The sequence below is a fragment of the Bos grunniens genome, chromosome 18 (assembly GCF_055505025.1).
Source record: "Bos grunniens cultivar Pamir isolate PY7600 chromosome 18, Bosgru_T2T1.0, whole genome shotgun sequence".
NCBI classification, from domain to species: domain Eukaryota; kingdom Metazoa; phylum Chordata; class Mammalia; order Artiodactyla; family Bovidae; genus Bos; species Bos grunniens.
In genome coordinates this window covers 47,886,654-47,907,923 of record NC_141182.1, presented here as the reverse complement: position 1 = coordinate 47,907,923, position 21,270 = coordinate 47,886,654, and the positions used below count along the sequence as shown (strand labels likewise).

The following is a 21,270-nucleotide window of genomic DNA, read 5'->3' as shown; positions in this document are numbered from 1 at the left end:
GCTTCTCTGTCCATAGGATTTCCCAGGCAGGAATGCTGGAGTGGGTTGCTATTACCTTCTCCAGGGGATCTTTCCAACCCAGGGATCGAACCAGTGTCTCCTGCATTGCAGGGGGATTCTTTACTGCTGAAACACCAGAGAAGCCCTTGTGAGTACAACCATCTTAAGCCCCATCCGTCTTCTGACTCTAGCCACATAAGAGACCCCAATTAAAACCAGCAGAAGAGCCATCCAGATGAGCCTCAGTCAATCAGAGATTGGTAAGAAATAATAAACTTCTATCCCCTTAAGGCATAAGTTCTGGGATGGCTGGTTATGTAGCAGAGAACTGAAACAGAACTCTTAAATGGGTACACCACTGCACAAGTTTCAGGAAGCCAAATATACTCCTTTGCTGAAGTACCACCTTAAAAGGAAACTTGCCAATAGATCACAACTCTAATAAGATCTCTTGCATGTTCTGATTTCCAACGAAGATCATTAATAAAAAAAAAAGAAGAACTTTCTCTGTCTCTTATTTGGTAATAATTACTCATTAAGCACAACTAATCTGTATAGAGGATGAGGAATCTATTAATCATTTTTCTAAGTAAAAAGCATTTAAAGTAGATGGCTCAACATTGTGCTGGACTTGGTGAGAACCCTCCAAAAATACATCTCCTATCTGGGCAAGATGCCTCATTAAACTAATGCTACTTCCTATTCATTCTTAAAGGCTTAGAGCTTAACAAGGTGGGATGGCTTAGCCACAAAGTGGCTAAGCAGGTGGGATGTCTGCAATCTAATTTTAAAAAGTTGTCAGTAAAAATAATACGGAGGGAGAAGAAAAAAAAACAAAACTAGAAACAAAAGGAATGCACATCAGTAACAGCCGGGCCAAATAAACTCTGGTACACCCACCCCTCCATGTGTTACAGAGACATTAACAAGAGCAAATTTGAGCATAACCTGAGGACTTGGGCCTCCATTTCCACACAGTACTGCCATGTAAGAAAAGCAACCTGCAGGAAAATGAGGACAATATTATCCCTTATAGGGTAATATTTCCCCCTATAGGATTATATAGGAGAAGGCAATGGCACCCCACTCCAGTACTCTTGCCTGGAAAATCCCATGGATGGAGGAGCCTGGAAGGCTGCAGTCCATGGGGTCGCTGTGGGTCGGACACGACTGAGCGACTTCACTTTCACTTTCCACTTTCATGCATTGGAGAAGGAAATGGCAACCCACTCCAGTGTTCTTGCCTGGAGAATCCCAGGGACGGGGGACACTGGTGGGCTGCTGTCTATGGGGTCGCACAGAGTCGGACACGACTGAAGTGACTTAGCAGCAGCAGCATAGGATCATATAACCATGGAGAAACATGTGGAAAGATACATACAGTGCTTGATTGTTCCCATGGGTGAAGGACTGTGAGAGAATGCTGGCATGGGGATGCAGTAGAGAGGAACTCCCCAAAAAAGGGACTGGAGACATTTTTAAATGACTTGAAAAAAAATTGTAAAAATAATTATCCCCATTAAGTGAGTTCTCTCAATCCACTAGACACAGTGCTAACTAACTAGGTCACTCCATTGCACTTTAAACTGCTCACTTAATGCAGGTGCTATTAATTATTCCCATTTTCCAGATAGGGAAACTGAGGCCCAGAGAAGCCAAGTGCTGTGGCCGAGAACTTGGGCAGTGCTGGGAGCACTATTATGCAAGAGGGTCAATTCCAAAACCCACTGCACTTGGAGCTCAGAGGACAGAGTTAGAGTTTACAGGAGCAGCAACTCTGACACTTTGCACATTCTTAAAATAGCGGTAGGCCCCTAGGTGTGAAGATGTGTGTGAAGGCTGCGCACACCTCAGGCTCTCCATGCTGTTGGCAGAAACCCAAGAGGGCCACTGACCTCGCTCTGTGGAGCCCAGGGAAGCCCAGCCCGGGATATTTTTACAGAATCAATTGCTGACACCGGGAGCCAGGAGACAGATGTGGCGGTGTCAGCTCTTACACGGTCAGACTCGTGGAGCTCACCGTTTAATTAAAGCCTGTTCAGCCCCAGAACAAGAATGATTGCCTGTTAAAGCCGGGGAGACCGATAAACTCTGCCTGGCCAGTTCATTTTTATTTCCAAAGTATTCCCTGACCCCTCTACTACTGCAGGAACACTCAAGAGGGCCTGATAATAGAGTCAGCTTTCCATATATATGGGAAGGTTGGGGGGGGGTATGTGTGTGGGGGTGTGTAGGTGGTGTCTTCAACAAAGCCTTCCTCACCTAAGCTAAACTGCACACATCCTCTGAGCTCATGAGAAGCAAGGTCAGGGTCAAGGCCATCTGTTCCATGCCACATACACCCATGGCATTGTCAGGGTCCAGGCTGCACAGGCTGGAGGGGCTGACGGACAGACAGGAAGCCAGAGGGCTGGACGCTGCAGGGAGGCCTGAGGACCCTGGGTGACCAAGGAGAGGGTGTGTGCACACCACCACCCCACCCTCAGCCCCGGGTTTGAGGATATGTCAACATTCTCCTCAAAACCCGGGTAGGAACAGCCAACCTTCCTCAGACATGATCCTAAATCCACTCATAAAACAATGTATCGCACACCTACCACTTGCCAGGGATGATTCCAGAAGTACCTGTGCTTTCCTGGGGGCCTACAGTAGGGGAGGAGACTTCCCTGGTGGCTCAGGGGATAAAGAGTCCGCCTGCCAATGCAGGAGAAAACCGGGTTCGATCCCTGGGTCAGCAAGACTATCTGGAGAAGGAAAGAGCAGCCCACTCCAGTATTCGTGCCTGGGAAATCCCATGGACAGAGGAGCCTGGCAGGCTACAGTCCACGGGGTGGCAAAGAGTCAGACACAACTTAGTGATTAAACAACAACAGTAGGGGAAGTGGGAGAATAAACATGTCAGTGGTCATGCTATGAAGAAAACGAACGCAGAGTAAAGGGCTAGAGTGCGATGGAGAAGGTGCTACTTAGGGAGGAGAGAGGCCTCACTGAGAAGGTGACATGTGAGCAGAGCCCCAAGGGGGTTGGGAGCTTTGGGGATGCTGGGGAAATGCTACAGGTAGAGGGAACAGCCAGGGCAAAAGCCCTGAGGGAGGAAGGGCAGGAGGCAGCTAGCAGCAGCTGAGAAGTCAGAGATAAAGTCAGACAGGGAATCCGGGGGGCTAGGGGTTGGGGTGGGGGTAGGGAGAGCTGACACTGACCACCACTCTGTGCCCAGGCTGTGAGCGCCCAGGCTGTGAGCAATGATTCATTGGGAAGGTGAGTGGGTACTGCTCCTATTTACCACCTCATCAGATGAGGAAACTGAGCCTCAGAGACGGAAAGGAACTCGCCTGAGACCACACAGCTTCATCTGGAGCAGGCTAGGATGCCCCACTGGTACAGAAGTTGGCATCCCCCTGGGAGTTCAGCATTCACCCATGCCTTCTCCGAGGAGAAATCTCCTCCATTTCCTTCTCACTCCCTCAACACTCCGCCCACCCTTTCTTCACAGTTAGCAGCAGACAGGTAAACATTTCATGGGAGTGGAGAGGGAAAAAAAAAAAAGAAAACAAAACCACCAGTCTCATGCCCGAAAAGAAGGAAACACGCTGTTCACTTTCTCTGCAAGTCCCTACCAAACTTAACCGACACCGCTCACCTGAAAGACGACCGGGAGCCCGGCCGGGATCACAAAGTCGGCAGGTGAAGCGGAGGGGAGCTCCAGGCTCTCGAATGCCGTCCTGGGTCCTGGCCCGGCCAAGGCCACCTGCCTGCCCGCGCTCGCGGCCGCCCTCGCCCTCCCGTGGTGGGCGGTGCCTCCCGCGCCCGCGGTGGGTGTCTGGAATGCGGAAGCGGGAACCTGCCGTGCCAGCTCCTCACAGCGACTTATTCAGCAACAGCCGCAGCAAAGACCCGCCGGCCACCGGAGTTCCCCCGACAGCAGGTGGTCTCGCGAACAGGCAGGCGCGCGTCCCCAAGGCGGGCTGTTCTGCCAGCGGTCCCTTCGGGGGAGGGAAATAAAAGGACTCCTTACTCATCAGACACGTGGTCTGAGGAGCCTGAATGGGCTTGAGTGAAAGTTCAAGGTAACAAAGGCGGCTGGCCGGTGACCTCGGATCCAGGAACGCTCCACCTGTTCGCTGACCGATCCAGGGCTGGATCGGCGCCCACGGCCTCCCCTGCTGGCTTCATTCACAACCGCACGATCCAAAGACCGGCTTCTTTTCGCTGGGCGGACGGGGAGCCGGCTCGCCGAAGCAGCGCGGCTTAATGATTAAGCGCGGCCACCGGACTCCTCCGGCCAGCCTGGGAAGCACCGAGGAGCGGGTGTGCCCAACAATAACAGCCCCAGAACACCCCCCTCCTCACTCTGCACTTCACGCGATGTGAATTATCTCCCCCCTCCCCCAGCCTTCACAGCCGTCCTAAGTAAGCACGATTAGCATTCCTACTTTACATATGAGAAAGTTCAAGAACAGAGATGTCACAGGAGAAAGGTCACACAGCAAGAAAGTGGTGGCGCAGAGTTAAGCCAAGCAGAGCAACTCTTGGGTTTCCAGTTGTTTACCTCGGCACTGGACCTCCTCAAGAGGAAAGACAGGTGCCCCACCCTCAACTGGGCTTCAGGTTCCTCAGTGGTAATATGGGGTGAGTGTGAAGAGTCAGGGCTTACAGAGAGCATTTAGCCCTAATGCACAAAACGCTCAATAACCACCAGCTGCAGTCATCACATGCTGCCCCCAGATTCAATCAGGTTCAAAACAGGAGGTTATTACAGTCACCGAGTTTAAATTCTGGGCAGCTGAAGGGAAAACTAAAGCAGGATGGCTTACTGCCCTTGTTTTCATCCACAAAAGAAATATATAACCCATCTACTCCGGACATAGTGGTTTCAACAAAAAACACACAGACCCTGCCCTCAAGGAGCTTATTTGTTTAGTTGCTAAGTCGAGTTTGACTCTACAGTCCCATGGACTGCAGTCCACCAGGCTCCTCTGTGGGATTTTTCCAGGCAAGAATACTGGTGTGGGTTGCCATTTCCTTCTCCAGGGGATCTTCCCCACCCAGGGATCGAACCCCCATCTCCTGTGACTCCTGCATTGGCAGGCAGATTCTTTACCACTGAGCCACCAGGGAAGTCAACTGAACTGTGAATCAGTTCAGTTCAGTTGCTCAGTCATGTCTGACTCTTTACGATCCCATGAACTGCAGCACGCCAGGCCTCCCTATCCATCACCAACTGCCAGAGTCCACCCAAACCCATGTCCATTGAGTCAGTGATGCCATCCAACCATCTCATCCTCTGTTGCCCCCTTCTCCTCCCGCCCTCAATCTTTCCAAGCATCAGGGTCTTCTCAAATGAGTCAGCTCTTCGAGTCAGGTGGCCAAAGTATTGGAGTTTCAGCTTCAACATCAGTCCTTCCAATGAACTCCCAGGACTGATCTCCTTTAGGATGGACTGGTTGAATCTCCTTGCAGTCCAAGGGACTCACAAGAGTCTTCTCCAACACCACAATTCAAAGGCATCAATTCTTCAGTGCTCAGCTTTCTTTATAGTCCAACTCTCACATCCATACATGACTACTGGAAAAAGCATAGCCTTGACTAGACAGACCTTTGTTGACAAAGTAATGTCTCTGCTTTTTAATATGCTGTCTAGGTTGGTCATAACTTTTCTTCCAAGGAGTAAGCCAGCCCTGTGAATAAACTGGCACAAATATTCAAAGAACAGCAGATACAGCAGATATACTGAGTGCTCACTGTGGGCCAGGGGCTGCAGTACTCAAAATGCTTTGGGTGCTTGAATGCAATTCTCCCATCAACCTCACAGGGAAGGTGACAGGGCACAGACTTTGTAAGAATGACACAGCCCGAGGACACGACATAAACTGATTAGAACCAACTAAGTCCAAGATGGTGGACAAGTCAGCTTCCACTAGACCCTGAGCCTCAGTATATGCTCACTGAAACACAGGCATAAGACAAATGACGCTCACAGGTACCGTGACAGTTTTGAGGCCAATCATCAAAGACCACAAACTGGGCAGCGGCCCAATTCCTGGAAATCTCGCCCCCTTCCCCAAAATAGTTGGAATAATCTCCCCACTCATTAGCCTATGAAATGACTCAGCCTATGAAAACTAACCACACGGTATTTCAAGGCCACTCTCCCCTTCTGAGATGGCCCACACTCTGTCTGTGGAGTGTATTTCTCTCTAAATAAATCAACTTCTTAGCCATCACTTTGTCTTTCACTGAATCCTTTCTGCAAGGAGACATCAAGAACCTGAGCTTTATTAAGTCCTGAGACCAGGTGTGGGATCTCAGTTAAAAGACCGTGGATTCAAGTCCCCATCTGGCTTCTGGCTGGGTTCGAGTCTGGGCTCACTGATTCAAATCTCAATCTGAGTTACATGGTTTCATTACCACCTTAAAGATATGGAAACCAAGGTACTGCAAGGCTAGTGGCTTGCCCAAGGTCACATGGGAGCCCGAGACGGACCCAGGACTTGTGCCCGAGTGGGGTGTGGCTCCACATCCCGCTCTTCGTTCCTCAGTCCCTTGGCAGATCTACAGGGCAACAGCTTTATGCTGGGTCCATAAACAGCAGCAACGGGCACCCACAGGAAATGTCAGTCTGCAAAATGAATGGTCACTTTCATGTGTTGTTGGGAGGAAAGGGTGGGATTATTAAATGATAACCATTCAATTAATTGTTGTTTAGTCCCTAAGTCGTATCCAACTCTTTGTGATCCCATAGACTATAGCCCACCAGGCTCCTCTGTCCATGGGGTTTTCCAGACTGGAAAATTTTTCCATACTGGAGTGGGTTGCCGTTTCCTTCTAGAGGGGATCTTCCTGACCCAGGGATTGAACCCATGTCTCCTGCATTGCAGGCAGATTCTTTACCCTTGAAACACCAGAGAGGCCCTAGTCAATTAGTAAGTCAAATTAAATATGTTAACAGCAGGGGCCACATTATTGAGCACTTACCATGAGCTAGCTCCTGGGGGTAAGCACTTGACCTGCATCCTCTCCTTTTTTTTCCACTAAGCCAGCTTGTGGAATCCTAGTTCCTTCACCAGGAATTAAACTTGAGCTCTGGCAGTGAAAGTGCAGAATCCTAACCACCGGACTGCCAGGAAATTCCCTGCATCCTCTCCTTTCTTCCTCACAACCACCCTACAAGGCAGTCCTCAAAGGGGGAAACTGAGCCTCTGCAAGGACCACCTTGAATAGGAAAACTGGTCAGAAGCAGAGAGAGGAGCCAGCCCCAAGTTGCTGAGCATAGTGAGTGGGCTCACGGACCACCGACACTGCCCCTCAGACTGCTGCCTCATCCCCCAGCTGGGTTTCCCTGAGTGTTCAGATGAAATACTTGGTTTCCTGACAGGATTGAGAGCTCCTATGATACAGGGTCGCAAAGAGTCGGAAATGACTGAGCGACTGATTTGATCTGATCTGATGATACAGGGACTCTGTGCACACATTCTTAAAGGTGGAAATGATTAGAGAATTAAAAAGCCATGTCCTGATTCAGGTAATTACAAAAGGAAGGACATTGTTGGTAAGGACAGTGACACAAAAATGGATAGGTACTAGGCTTTCACCTTGTTTCCCTAACTTCTGCAGCAGATCCAACTGTCTGCCCACCCAATATCCACCCCCCTCTCCCAGTGTTTTCCTAAACAGTACTACGGGTTTATTCCTGTAGCCGCCGCACTACATAGTCCTGCGCTTCAGGTGAAGAGGCTTCTAGCCCCAGCCCTGACAATAAATCCTGATTGGCTCTTGCCTGTGATTTGCCCAGGCATGGTCAGGTATCACAATGCTGGCCAATGAGATATGAGGGGAATCTGGGAGGCGGGGCTTTTAGGAAGAGTTTCCACACTCCTAAGAGATGCTCTGGATATAGCCTCCAGAGGCTGGATATCGCCTCGTCAGGGAATGATGACTGGAGCTGTGACAGTCATCCTGTGGTCATGAGGGGAGCCTGAGGACACAGGAGACACACCAAGTATAGTGGAGAGGGCTGGTCTCCTTACAGGCTTAATTATTCTACCCTGGTGTTGCCTATCTGTGGGCTTCTTTGATACCGATCATCAATCTCCTGACTTGGGGCCAATTTCACTTGAACTTCCTATTATAGTAGGTCAGGTCAGTGGTTCTCAAAAATGTGCTCCCAGGCCCAGGAGCAGCAGTATCACCTGGGAACTTGTTAGAAATGTATATTCTCAAGCCAGACCTACTGAATCGGAAACTCTGGGTGGGGCCCAGCAACTTGTGTTTTAAGCAGCCCTCTGGGGGACGCCAGTGCCTGCTCGGGTTTGAGAACCACTGCAGGAGCACAGTGATTAAGAGTTCAGAATGTGGCCTCTGGAGCCAGGTTGCCAGGATCCAAATCGTGTCACCACCATTTTCTAGCTATTGGGCAGGTTATTTAAATTTAGTTGGTCTCATCTGCAAAAGGGGAATAATAAGGGTACTTACAAGGTTGTTGGGAGCTTTAAATGAGTCACTTTGTGGGAAGCACCTAGCACAGTGCCTACCTAGCATCTAGCAGACACTATAAATTATCTATTTGCTGGCATGTCCCTGATGGCCCAGGGGTTAAGACTCTGCCCTTCCACTGCAGGGAGTGCAGGTTCGATCCCTGGTCAGGGAAGTTCCACACACCATGTGGTACGGCACCCCCCAAAAAAAAAAAAATTTGCTGCTGCTGTTGCTAACACTATTGTTGGCAGCCAAAGGCAAACCAACTGAAATGATTTTCTGGCTGAATTCCCCCAAAGCAAGATCCAGCCCAGGGCCCTGGGGTTCAGGATGTGTGACTCTCTGGAGGGGACATACCAGAGGAGAGGGAAGGCCTTTCTCCCAAGTCCAGACCATCGCTCTTTAGCCCTCCCCCCACAGCCTGAGCCTACACAGTCCCAGTACCTCCTCCTGGACACTCTGGGCTGGTTCTCTACCACCTACTCTGCCCAGTTACTGATCCAGTCCCGCCATGTGAGTCATGCCAAACACCTGGCAAGAGTCCAGGAGTGCCCTTCCCTCTGCAAGTTATCTGTGATTTCAAAACTGGTGGCACCAAGATGCAGAAAGCCAAAGAATGACTAATGCCACCCCCAGGTACTGTCCTAGGAGGAAGAGGCAGCATCTTGTCAGGCTTAACAGCAAGATGGGTATGGGGCTATGAGTGAGCAGGGGGTTTACACACACTGGTGTCACGGACACTGTTGGGCCAGTCAATGAAAGAGATGTGCGGGTACAGAAAGGGGGTCCCGACCTCTGACCACCAATCCCTGAGGCAAGAAAGTGTTCATCGTGTACTACTCTTTGCGACCCCATGGACTGTAGCCCACCAGGCTCCTCTGTCCATGGGATTCTCCAGGCAAGAATACTGGAGTGGGGAGCCACTCCTTTCTCCAGGGGATCTTCCCAATCCAGGGATCGAACCCAGGTCTCCCGCATTGCAGGTATTTTCTTTACTGTCTGAACTACCAGGGAAGCCCCAAAGAAAGGATGGGTCAAGTTCCTTGGGCCCTGGAAAGGAAGCTGTTAGGCTGAAGCTCCCAAAACTGTCAACATTCACCCATTCTTTCTGACCCACAAAAAAGGCAGTTTCATATGGTTCAATCAAATGTAGGCCAGGAAATGACTCAAATAATGCAGTGCCAAGGAACTGGTCACCAACAAGAAACAGGGATGGTGGTGGCCTCTGTGGAAGGGAACCGGGTGCTCTATTATTGTTCCTTTGGTTCCATGCACATGTGGCCACTAATAAAAACTTAATGAAATGTTTAAAAATATTTATTTATGTATTTACTTGGCTGTGTCAGGTCTTAGTTGCAGCATGCGGGATCTTAGTTCCCTGGCCAAGGATCGAACCTGCATCCCCTGAATTGCAAGGCGGATTCTTAAACCCTGGACCCCCAGGGAAGTCCCTTAATGGAATTTAATAACTCAACACGCCCTGCAATATGGTCCCATCTCAGAGAAAAGACGAGGCTGCACTAGATGCCAAGAGATCTTCAAACTCCTGCGCCCTTGTGCCCTCCCACTCACTCCCCCTTCCACTCTGCTCCAGCCGCTGTCTCAGGGCCTTTGCATTGGCTGCTTCCTCTGCCAAGAAACCCCTATTGCTCACACTGCCTCGCATCCTTCAGGCCTGATCTCAAGTCACTCCCAGGGAGGCCATCCCTTGGCACCCTATCTAAACTGTCAACATCCTCCACCCTAATATCTCACATCCCCTTTCTTAATCTCTTCCACTCAGAACTTATTACCATCAAACACAGTATGTGTGCATGCTAAATCACTTCAACTCTTTGCGACCCTACGGAATGCAGCCCACCAGACTCCTCTGTCCATGGGATTCTCCAGGCATGAATACTGGAGTGGCTGCCATGCCCTCCTCCAGGGGATCTTCCTGACCCAGCGATCTAACTCAGGTCTCTTACATCTCCTGCATTAGTGAAGGCACTAGTGGTAAAGACTGCATTGGTAGGCAGTCTTTACCACTAGTGCCACCTGGGAAGCGCCCTAACACAGTATACGTCTTATTTATCTGTTGATTGTTTGAATCCCGGCTTGAATGAGAGCCCTAGAAGGGGAGAACCCTTGTCTGCTTTGCTCAGTGCTATGGAGAAGACAATGGCACCCCACTCCAGTACTCTTGCCTGGAGAATCCCATGGATGGAGGAGCCTGGTGGGCTGCAGTCCATGGGGTCGCTAAGAGTCAGACACGACTGAGCGATTTCACTTTCACTTTTCACTTTCATGCACTGGAGAAGGAAATGGCAACCCACTCCAGTATTCTTGCCTGGAGAATCCCAGGGATGGGGGAGCCTGTTGGGCTGCCGTCTATGGGGTCGCACAGAGTCAGACATGACTGACGCAACTTAGCAGCAGCAGCAGCATAAACCTAGTACCTGGAAGCGCATTCAGCTGGATGAATATCTGTTGAATGAGTAAGTTTAAGAATCATAATCAGGGGACTTCCCTGGTGGTCCAGTGGCTCAAACCCTGCGCTTCCAATGCAAGGGGCCCAGGTTCAATCCCGGGTCAGGGAACTAGATCCTATGTGCCACAACTAAGAGTTTACATGCTGCAACAAAGATCAAAAATCTTGCGTGCCACAACCAAGAACTGGCGCAGCCAAATAAATACATGAATATTAAAAAAAAATCAGTATCAGTGTTTGGGGTCTGCCACCTTCAGATTCAACACATATAGGTCTACACTGGGAACCCCAGAAAAAGCAGGCTGCCTAAACTGGTGACAGTGATCCTAATGTGCTCTCCATGCTAGACGTGCTTCAGAGCCTGCAAAGGAACAGGAAAGAACAGAACTGCTGTGCGGGGAGAGGTGGCAATGCCTGCAGGAGGCAGGGGTTGGGGGGCTGGTTCCAGGACCTGGCCTGCCTTCCTCCCTGCAAACCAAGAGCATGATACAGAGAAAGAGCCCATCACCAGAACCAATGGCACCAGCCACGAGCAAGGCCAGACCTGAGTTCCTCTTCACATCACACATCTCTACCCCTCCCTGGCAACCAAACCACAAGCAGAAACCCCCAAACGAGGGTGCCCACTTTTCCCGCCACTTTCACACACGGAGTTCTGCCCCGTGCTGACTCTCTGTTCGGTTAGAGACCCCTAAAGAACAAATGCAACAGAGCCTCTCTGCTTGATGTGAAGGGGCGGGCGGTGGGCGGGCAGGGAGTGTTGTGCATGTTTGTTCTAAAGGAGTTTTATCTGCTGGCTTGATGAGAAATATCATCAGGTCCATGGCACCATCACATGCTGCATCTTGCAGCTTTGTCAAAAGTCAGGACTGAAAGGGGGCACTTTCCCTGCCTCCCGCAGCAGCGCTGGAGGCAAAACCAAATGCTGGATTGTGGTTCCGTGCAGGGTTGGGTGGGGGGGGGGGGCGGCTGACAGAGACACATCAGAGGAAGGAGCTGTGCACGTCTGTCCTGAGGGGAGGATGCGGGGAGGATCTGAGGCCTCCTGCTGGAACTCGTCTTTGGAAAAAATGTGGGAGGGGCCCCACGCTCAGATGCTGGAGAGAACCAGACCTGGGGAAGAGGGACCTCTGTGAGCTGACTCAGAGAACCAGCGCCATGGTGCTCAGAGCAGTCGGGGGAGCATGTGGCCGATGGAGCCAAAGATTGACTCGTAGGATGAAAAGATAAAAAAAAAAAAAAAAAAAGACCACTTTTGTATTATGTAAGTGGACTGGGCAGAGGCAAGGAATCCCTCCACACTACACTCGAGTTTGAAACACACCAACACCGAGTGATATTTGTTATATTTGCTTCTAACTTTCCGTGGTGAGGTGTTCGCGGTGCAAACACACAAAGGTGAAAAGCAGAGCGTAAGAACGCCCTCCAGCCAGCTTCAGTAGCACTGCCTCCTGGCCAATCTCACTTCCTCTCTTTCCTCGCCCATACACTTGGCCCCCTCGCCTCCCCGCCCATCCATATTAATCTGAAGCAAATCTCAGATATCTTAACAGTTCATGGGGATTTCAGACTGTAACTCTTCAAAATAAGGACCTTTTCTTGAGCAGAACCACAGTATCATTATCACAGCTTCAAAAATTAACTAGAATTCCTTAATAATGTCAAACATCCAGTGCATTTTTGTTATTTTTGGTTGATTTTTAAAAAATATGTATTTGTACTTATTTATTTGACTCCCTAGGTCTTATTGTGGCATGTGGAATCTAGTTTCCTGACTAGGGATCGAACCCAGGCCCCCTGCATTGAGAGCACAGAGTCTTAGCCACTGGACCACAAGGGAAAAGTCTCTCAAGTCCACAATCATAGAAAAACCTCATGCCCAGAGTGATGGTCAAGTGTCCAGGCCCAAAGGGGCCTGGGACCTGCTGCAGGACTACCCTAGACCAGCTCAGAGACCACGTGTGGAGTGGGGCGACCGCACTCGTCAGTGTGGCCCTGCTTCCTGACCCCATTCGGCCACCTGCCATCCACGGACAGACTGCAGACGGGGCGTTTAAGAGCCTGGACCTAGGGACTTCCCTGGTAGACCAGTGGTACAGAATCTGCCTGCCAATGCAGGGAACACAGGTTCAATCCTGGTCCAGGAAGATACCCCATGCCACAGAGCAACTAAGACCCATGAGCCACAACTACTGACACCTGTGCCCTAGAGCCTGCGCCCCCAGCAAGAAAAGCCACCACACAGCCAGTACCCCCCAGATGCCACAGCTAGAGAAAGCCTGCATGCAGCAATGAAGACTCAGCGCAGACAAGAACAAAAACAGATAAATGAAACTTAAAAAAAAAAGAGCCTGGACTTGACTGGCTTGGGTTTGAATCCTGACTTTGATACTCACCAGCTTTGTGATTTGCACTTCTCAGGACCTGAGTCTATTTACGTAAGAAATGTGAATGATAAGAATACCTACACCATGGAGTTCTGAGGATTAAATGAGATATTACATGAAAAGCACCCAGAGCAGAGACTTGTACACAGTAAGAGCTCAGGAAACCTCGGCTCGTATCAGCAATTCAGCCGACAAACACACACTGAGCATCTTTAACCGGCCAGGCACTGTCCAGCAGGAGGAGGTAAGAGAGCTGAAGAGGTGAAAGCGCTCAGGAATCACCACTGGGGCTTGCACAGGTCATCTGGGCACGTGAACAGACTTGGAATCTCCAGCACCTGCCTTGTTTGGGTACAAGGTCCAGATACTCCTTGTTCTGAGAGGGGGAATCCTGAACCAAAAGAGTAACTGAAGTTCTAGAATAATGACTCCCGTAGATGAGAGTCCCCTTCCCACTAACCCCCACCCAGCAATGCCTCTGGATCAGGCAAGGGCAATTCTCACACAGTGGGTAAACTCGGCTGTCACTGAGCTCACAGGAAAAAGCCATGAAGCTCCCTCAGGAGGCCATAGTCAAGAGGGACAGAGAGAGGAGGCAGATGAAAGAGAAAAGAGGCTTCGGGAACTCTCCTTGTGGTCCAGTGGTTAAGAATCCGCCTTGCAGTGCAGGGAATGCGGGCTCAATCCCCAGTTGGGGAACTAAGACCCCACCTGCTGTGGGGCAACTAAGCCCGTATTCCTCAACGGAGGAGGACCCCCTCATGAAGCAACTAAGATCTGATGCAGCCAGATACATAAATAAATAAATAAATATTTTCAAAAAAGAAGAGAGGCTTCATGCCCACAGAAGCTGCTTAGAATGGACTTTCAATAGGCTGGGTCCTTTTCTCATTTCCTTCACTCATCCTGCCCACTGTCCTCAGTCCCCAAAGACCCTTCCTCTTCCTGGGAAGTAAAGATCCGTTCCCACCAACCTGGAGCTCAATGTAAGGAGTGGGGTCAGCCAACCTCTCAGGTCTAAACCAGCACTACAGCACCAACAGAAACCCGAGGACTGAGGCTGATGAACACTGGGAGTCTGTTTTGTGTGATGAGTCCTTCCTATGGTATTTTTGTGGCTCAAAGCTCAGACCCCACCCTCCCTCAAACACTAACACAACACAGACACAACAGAGATTTAAGACTATGGTCTCTGTACCTGAGTTCAAATTCTGCCCTCATCACTTGCTAACTGTGAGCAAGTGGCCTCGTGCTGCCAGGCCTCACCTTCTTCATCTGTTTAGTGGGGATGATCAGAGTCCCGGCCACCTCAGAACACAGGTCACATGCGCCAAGCACAACACCAGGCCCAGAAGGTGCCTCTGAAGGATGACAGCTGTGAGTTTAGCTAGGCCTGCCTCTGATCAGCATGCTTTTCATCACTCACCTGCCCTTATTCACCAAGATAAAACAGGGACGGCATCTTCGACCCATCACTGTGAATCTTGACCTACACTTGAGTCTCACACCTGAGGCCCACTCTGTCCAATACATGTGGCTCCTGGGCACCTGAAACGTGGTTGGTGCAAATGGAGATGGCTGAAGGAGTAGATTTCACATGGTACTTTGAAGGAAGTGTGAGAAAAAAAGGATATAATATATCTCAATAATTTTATACTGGTTACATGTTGAAATGATATGCTTTGGACCAAATAAAATTTATTATTAAAGTCCATTTCCTATTTCTTTTTACTTTTCTAAAAGTGATCCCTGTAAGATCTTCAATGACATATATGGTCCACATTGGTGGCTCGCGTTATATTTCTAACGAACAGTACTGGTGCAAACCCTGGAGAACCAGAGTCTTCCTATGTGACTTCATACTGCCATGTGTCTAACATACGGCGCCTGGCACCCAGGCTGGGCAGAAATACATGCTTCGTAGATGGCTGGATGAAAGATGCTCTCCACACTTTTCCTGGTCTTAAAAGCAACCACCACCATCTTCACATCTAACCAGGCCTGCCCTTCATTCAAAATACTGAACAACTCTTAAGGTCCAAGCTACACCAGATCAAAATGGACACAGTCATGGTGGCTGGAACAGGATCCTGGAGCCCCTACTTGGGCCAGGCATCAGCACTTTAACAACTGGACGGTATCTTAAAACTTTAACAGTCCATAATACAAGTTCAGTGCTTAGAAACACTCTTTCCCCAGCTGGTCCAAGTCCTCTTGCAAAGCTCACCCCTTGCAAGCTCAATGGGACACCTCCTTGTTTGCGATCCTTCAACACCACACCTCATTTCTTGCTAACTTGCATCTGGTGTGGTGGCCACACCACCAATCTTGTTTTATTTGAGGACATGCTTTGCTGAAGGGCCTTTAGTTTTGAAGTAACCACCAACCAACCAACTAAACATCCCCACAGAAACTGACCTTGTCGTGTCTTACTGTGGAGACAACACCACATCCCCAGACCACTCCCGGGGCCACGTGAATGAGGTACTAAATATAGTCCGCAGAGCTCAGCATGTTAAACAACGTGGAAAGGAAACGCTGCACCCACTTAAACTTGCCTCAGCCTGGTCAAGGGGGCCTGGGAAGAGAGGGGTGTAGCATATGAGCCAAGACCTGGGGCCCTGGAGTCAGCATCCTCCTCGGTAATGAGTTCCATACATTTATCTACTTCACTGGATTCTTGTGAGGATTCAGTTCAGTTCAGTTGCTCAGTCGTGTCTGACTCTTTGCGACCCCATGCACTGCAGCACACCAGGCTTCCCTGTCCATCACCAACTCCTGAAGCTTGCTCAAACTCATGTCCATTGAGTCGGTGATGCCATCCAAGCATCTCATCCTCTGTTGTCCCCTTCTTCTAGAGTAAGGATTAATTGAGGAAAAGTGCAAAATGCCTAGAAGAGCACCGAGTACAGAGTAAAGTACCAGGAAATGTCAGCTGCTATTATCATTATTATTATTTTACAAAAATTAAAGTAGCATGAGCCTGAACAGTGGGAATTCACCCTTGTCCAGTTTCAATGATACTGTTTTTGTAGCAAATACATCCCCACATCTGGGCCTTTGCATTTCCTGTTCCCTCGGCCTGGAATGGTCTTCCCCCAGCTCTCGGCACAGCTGGTGCCTCTTGCTCATTCAGGTCTCAGCTCACATGACTCCCTTTCAGTGAGGCCTAGGAGGCCTTCTCCGAGAAGGCGATGGCACCCCACTCCAGTACTCTTGCCTGGAGAATCCCAGGGACGGGGGAGCCTGGTGGGCTGCCGTCTATGGGGTCACACAGAATCAGACACGACTGAAGCGACTTAGCAGAAGCAGCAGCAGCAGCAGGCCTTCTGAGGTCATACAAGCGAAAGGAACCAGCCCTTCCCCATCACATCTACTCCATCCCCTCACGCTGTTATTGCCTCCATCTGAAATTAAAACCACCTGAGATTACCTTGTTTACTGCGTGTCCCCTCAGCTAGAATGTAAACCCTAGGAGAGCAAGGACCTTGTCTCTCTTATTCGCTGTCCAGAATTTATGCTTTCAGCCACTATGCTGTACTGCCTATGTTTCAGAATGCTTACTGGATGTGTGTTTGCAGGTACAATAGAAAACCTAGAGGAACTTCCCTGGTGATCCAGGGACTAAGACTCCACGCTCCCAATCCAGGGGGCCCAGGTTCGATCCCTGGTCAGGGAACTAAATCTCACATGCTACAACTAAAGATCTTACATGCTGCAACTAAGACCTGGTGCCCACCAAATAAATTTAAAAAAAGAAATTCCAGAAAGAACTTTAATGTCCAGTAATAGGGAAATGGCAGTGTGGAGCACCGCCTCTCCACACTGAAGAACGTGGGTCTAGCTGTTAAAAAGAATGTCAGATCTGTATGTAATGACTTGAAGAGATATGCACTATCAAATATTTTTAAAAATTGAGTTACAAACATGTATGACTTGATCCCTCCTTTTCTGGGGAATGGTGAGGGAGAAGAAAGAAAATAGTCGATATCTGCATTGCTGCTATTTAGTCAATTAGTAGTGTCTGACTCTTTTTCAATCCCATGGACTATAGCCCACCAGGCTCCTCTGTCCATGGGATTCTCCAGGCAAGAATACTGGAGTGGGTTGCCATTCCCTTCTCCAGTGGATCAGACCTGGGTCTCCTGCATTGCAGACAGATTATTTACTGTCTGAGCCACCAGGGATGATGCCCCACTATACACATACATACATCCAAACGAGCACAGAAAAAGGTGAGAGCATCCACCCCCACATTTCCAAAGGTAATGAATCTAATTTGTTCTCTGACATCTCCAAAGCCTGACACTACACTCACTGTCTGAATAAATGGTTTTCTTAGGGGGATGGGATTTTGGAATGGAGGGTGGCAGTTATTATTTCCCTTGCCTATCTCTGTAATGTTTGACAGGTTACTACGAGTATGCATTTCTTTGCATAACTTTTTAAAAGCCAAATTCAACCAATCCTCAGGCATACACACACACAAATTATGGCCATGACCACAGAAGTCCTAAGAAATAGAGGCAGTGTCTTAAAGAAAGCACAAATGCACAAACTGGTCCTAATAGCCTCTCATTCTAACTGCTAAAAACCCTTTACTTTAGAGGCAATGACTGCTCAATTATTTTATCAAAACATATAGACATTTAATTTAGATTTGGGAAATTATACACACAACAAGGTTAAGCTCTTATCATAACCTGGGTCATTTTTTTAAACTGAAGTTTGAAATATAAGCAAAATAACTTTCACAGGGAAAAAAAAAGGCGCCAATCACTGCACATTCTAAATTCCATTTTTGATTTACCGCCTAACAACTGCAATGTCTGAAAAACAGGCTCATGTTTAACTCTGACCACAGACTGCTAAAAACCCACGTGCTGTTGTCACTAACAATCAAGACCAAGATTTTTGTTTTAAAGTCATTGTTTTATTTCCTCAGATGCAAAAAAGCACTTAGGGGGAATTCCTTGGCAGTCCAGTGCTTAAGACTTGGAGTTTTCACTGCTGAAGTCCAGGTTCGATCCCTGGTCAGGGAACTGAGATCCAACAAGCAACATGGCTCAACCAAAAAAAAAAAAAATCAACCAATTAATAAAAAAATAATAACACACTTAGGTAACTGTAGTGGTTAAAACAAATTTGAGACCACAGGTTCCCATCACCAAATGCAACTACAATTAACAGGGGCTTCCCTGGTCGTCTAGGGGTTAGGAATCCGTCTGCCAACCCAGGAGACACGGGTTCGATCCCTGGTCTGAGAAGATCCCACATGCCGAGAAGCACCTAAGCCCGTGAGCCACAACTACTCAGAGAACCCGTGCTCTGCAACCAGAGAAGCCCCTGCAAAGAGAAGCCTGTGCACCACAATGGTGAGCCCTGCTCACTGCAACTAGAGAAAACCCACGTGCAGCAAGGAACACCCAGCACAGCCAAGAATATATAAATAAAATCTCTAAAAAAAAAAAAAAATTACAATGACAGATCTGATGACAGACTCACCCTAAACAGAGAGCTAACATACTCCCTGCCCAGCCTCTTCCTGAGTGTGCGTGTGCTGCCTCCCAAAACACTCCGGATGGCCTGTTGTACAGAGGATATTCTAACCCGCTGACACTGGGTAACTTTGCAGAAAGAAAGTGAGCGACTCAGCTGAGCTTAGCCAGGATAGAAATGGACTCCCTTACAGCCAGGGCTTTTACTCCATACTTGTGGCCACTGCCATCTGGCACGTCTGCAGTGCCTTCTCTGGTTCCTACTGATACAGTGTTTGACATGTATTCATCCTTGGTGACTTGAAAGAAACAACTCAACCATGTTGGAAAAGGCCACCTTCAGTAGCCAAGGGGGACTTTCAGTGGCCCACAAGACAAGAGACCAAGACAGGCCAAATAAATGGTTGCTATGGAATGACAGCACCATCCTCCTTGCCAATCAACTGCATCTGGGAAGCCTCGGGAAGAAGAAGGACTCCCAGGTTTCCAGCTTGGCCCATCTGCCGAGGTGGTGACTACTGGGTCCGGGAGGAAAACGAGCTTCGATTTAACATTTTGAGTTCACGGCACCCAACGGGACATCAAGTTAGCAGAGGACATCAAGGAGCACAGGCCCCACATGTGGAGGTGGGGCTCGGGGGGCTAATGGGGCTTTGAGACAGTCAAGTGCGGGCAGCAGTGGTACAACACTTAAAAGCCAATTTGGGGGCAGGAGTGTGTGAGAGCTGGGGGGAGGGCAGGTAGCCTGCTGATAGCAGCTAGTCAGTGCCATTTCTTCTCAGCCCCTTATATGGCAGTATGTTCCACAATTTTACCTTTGGTGAATAAAAATTAGGGGCGAGGGGACATTAACCTTGTCCTGCTCTGAACTGTAATACAAACATAAGCAGCAAAAGCCCATCAAGAAAAACAAGGCATGTTTATTAAGTGCTTAGGATGCACTTGGCCCTGTGCTGAACACTACACATGAATTATCTTTTGGAATCATTGAAACAACCCTGGCACAAGTGTCCTATGACTATCATTTCACAGATGGGACACTGAGGCTGGGAGTGAACATGTGGGGGAGCTCAGGGCTGTCATGTCACATCCCACCACAGTTAGGCAAGCTCTGGGCCAGATGGAGCACATGGAAGAAGAGCAATTATAATATATAAGAGCTGCTACTTAGTGAGAGATGGCTCTGGACTGGGAACATGGTATCAGCAAATCCTTACAACCCTCTGAGGCTGATATCGTTATCCCATTTTACACGGATGGAACCTGAGGGTGCACGAGAGGAAGTCAACCAGACCAGTTAAATGTCTGATCCACTAGAAAAGCAAGACTACAGGCAGAGCCCCACCCTCGGGGGGTCTCGGAGAAACCGGGAAAACGCTGAATCAATGGTCATTTATTAAATGCTGACTATGTGCCAGCTGCTGCTCTAAGCATTTCACAAATGGTATTCTCACTGCATCCTCCAAACGACTCTATAAGGTGGCTGCTATGAAAAAAATACCCATTTTGTAGACAGAGAAAACCAAGGTACAAAGCAGTGAAGTCTGTCGCCCAAGGTCACAGAGCTGGTAAAAGGTAGAACCTAAATTTGAACCTGGCTCTGCCTCCAAAACCGAAGCTCTTAGCAAAATAATTTCGCCTAACAACAGCCACCTTGCACCGAGTGCTAACCATGTGGCTCACCCTCAGCTTACCACATTCAGTCGATAATACCTTCATCCCATTTCTCCGGAGCAAACAATAAAGCAAGCAAGTAATAAGTGTCTTCTATGTACCAAACGCTTTATTCATCGGATATCAACAGAATTCCCAGCATAAGACAGACACTATTCTTCCCCGGTTTGACCGAAAGGAGAAACTGAGGTTCGGCACGGTTTCCCTAGATCGCACCTCCCGAGAGGCAAGAGTCCGTAAGCGAACCCACCGCTACCCGACTCTCATGCCATGCTTTCCCGCAACGGCGCCGGGTAGCTCGCCTGGAAAGTTGAAGCATGCGGGCACGCGCCCAGCCAGGTCCGGAGGGCGAGAGTGCCGCCGCCGCCCCCCAACAGCCGGTGCCCACACCCGGCCGTCCGCCCAGTAGCTCGCCCGCGCTGACCCTCGGGGTCCGACTGGACATCGATTCCCCGCTACCCTAGCGCAAGGCCAACCCTGCACCCGGAGCCACATACCTGGGTGTCCCGGCTGCCCGCCCCGCGGGCCCCACGACCGCGGCGTCCAAATCCGCGCCGCTTGCTGGAGACGCCGCCAGCTCCAGTGGCCCGAGTGACTTCCAGGCTGCCCACTTCCAAGCCGCTTCGCGCGAGGCCTCCTGGGAACTGTAGTTTCGCCCTAGGCGGCTGCAAACTGAAAAAAGCCTGACGCGCAGGTGCTGCCGGGAGCAGTAGGCGCGGCGCTGCGCCGCCTTCTGGGAATGGTAGTCCACCTGTCGCCTCCGTGC

General features: G+C 49.5%; 1 protein-coding gene across 5 annotated transcripts in view; it reads right to left on the bottom strand.

The window, feature by feature from the left end:
- Positions 1–21,141, bottom strand: part of SIPA1L3 (signal induced proliferation associated 1 like 3) — a 253,345-nt gene extending 232,204 nt beyond the window's left edge. For 4 of the 5 annotated variants that reach the window (XM_086352265.1, XM_086352268.1, XM_086352269.1 and 1 more), the window contains exon 1: positions 21,002–21,141. The gene's annotated coding sequence lies outside the window, so the exon portion shown is untranslated. Of the gene's footprint in view, positions 1–3,640; positions 3,984–21,001 lie in introns of all 5 variants that reach the window. The other variant, XM_086352267.1, reaches the window with a different exon arrangement.
- Between the last annotated feature and the right edge of the window lie 129 nt (positions 21,142–21,270).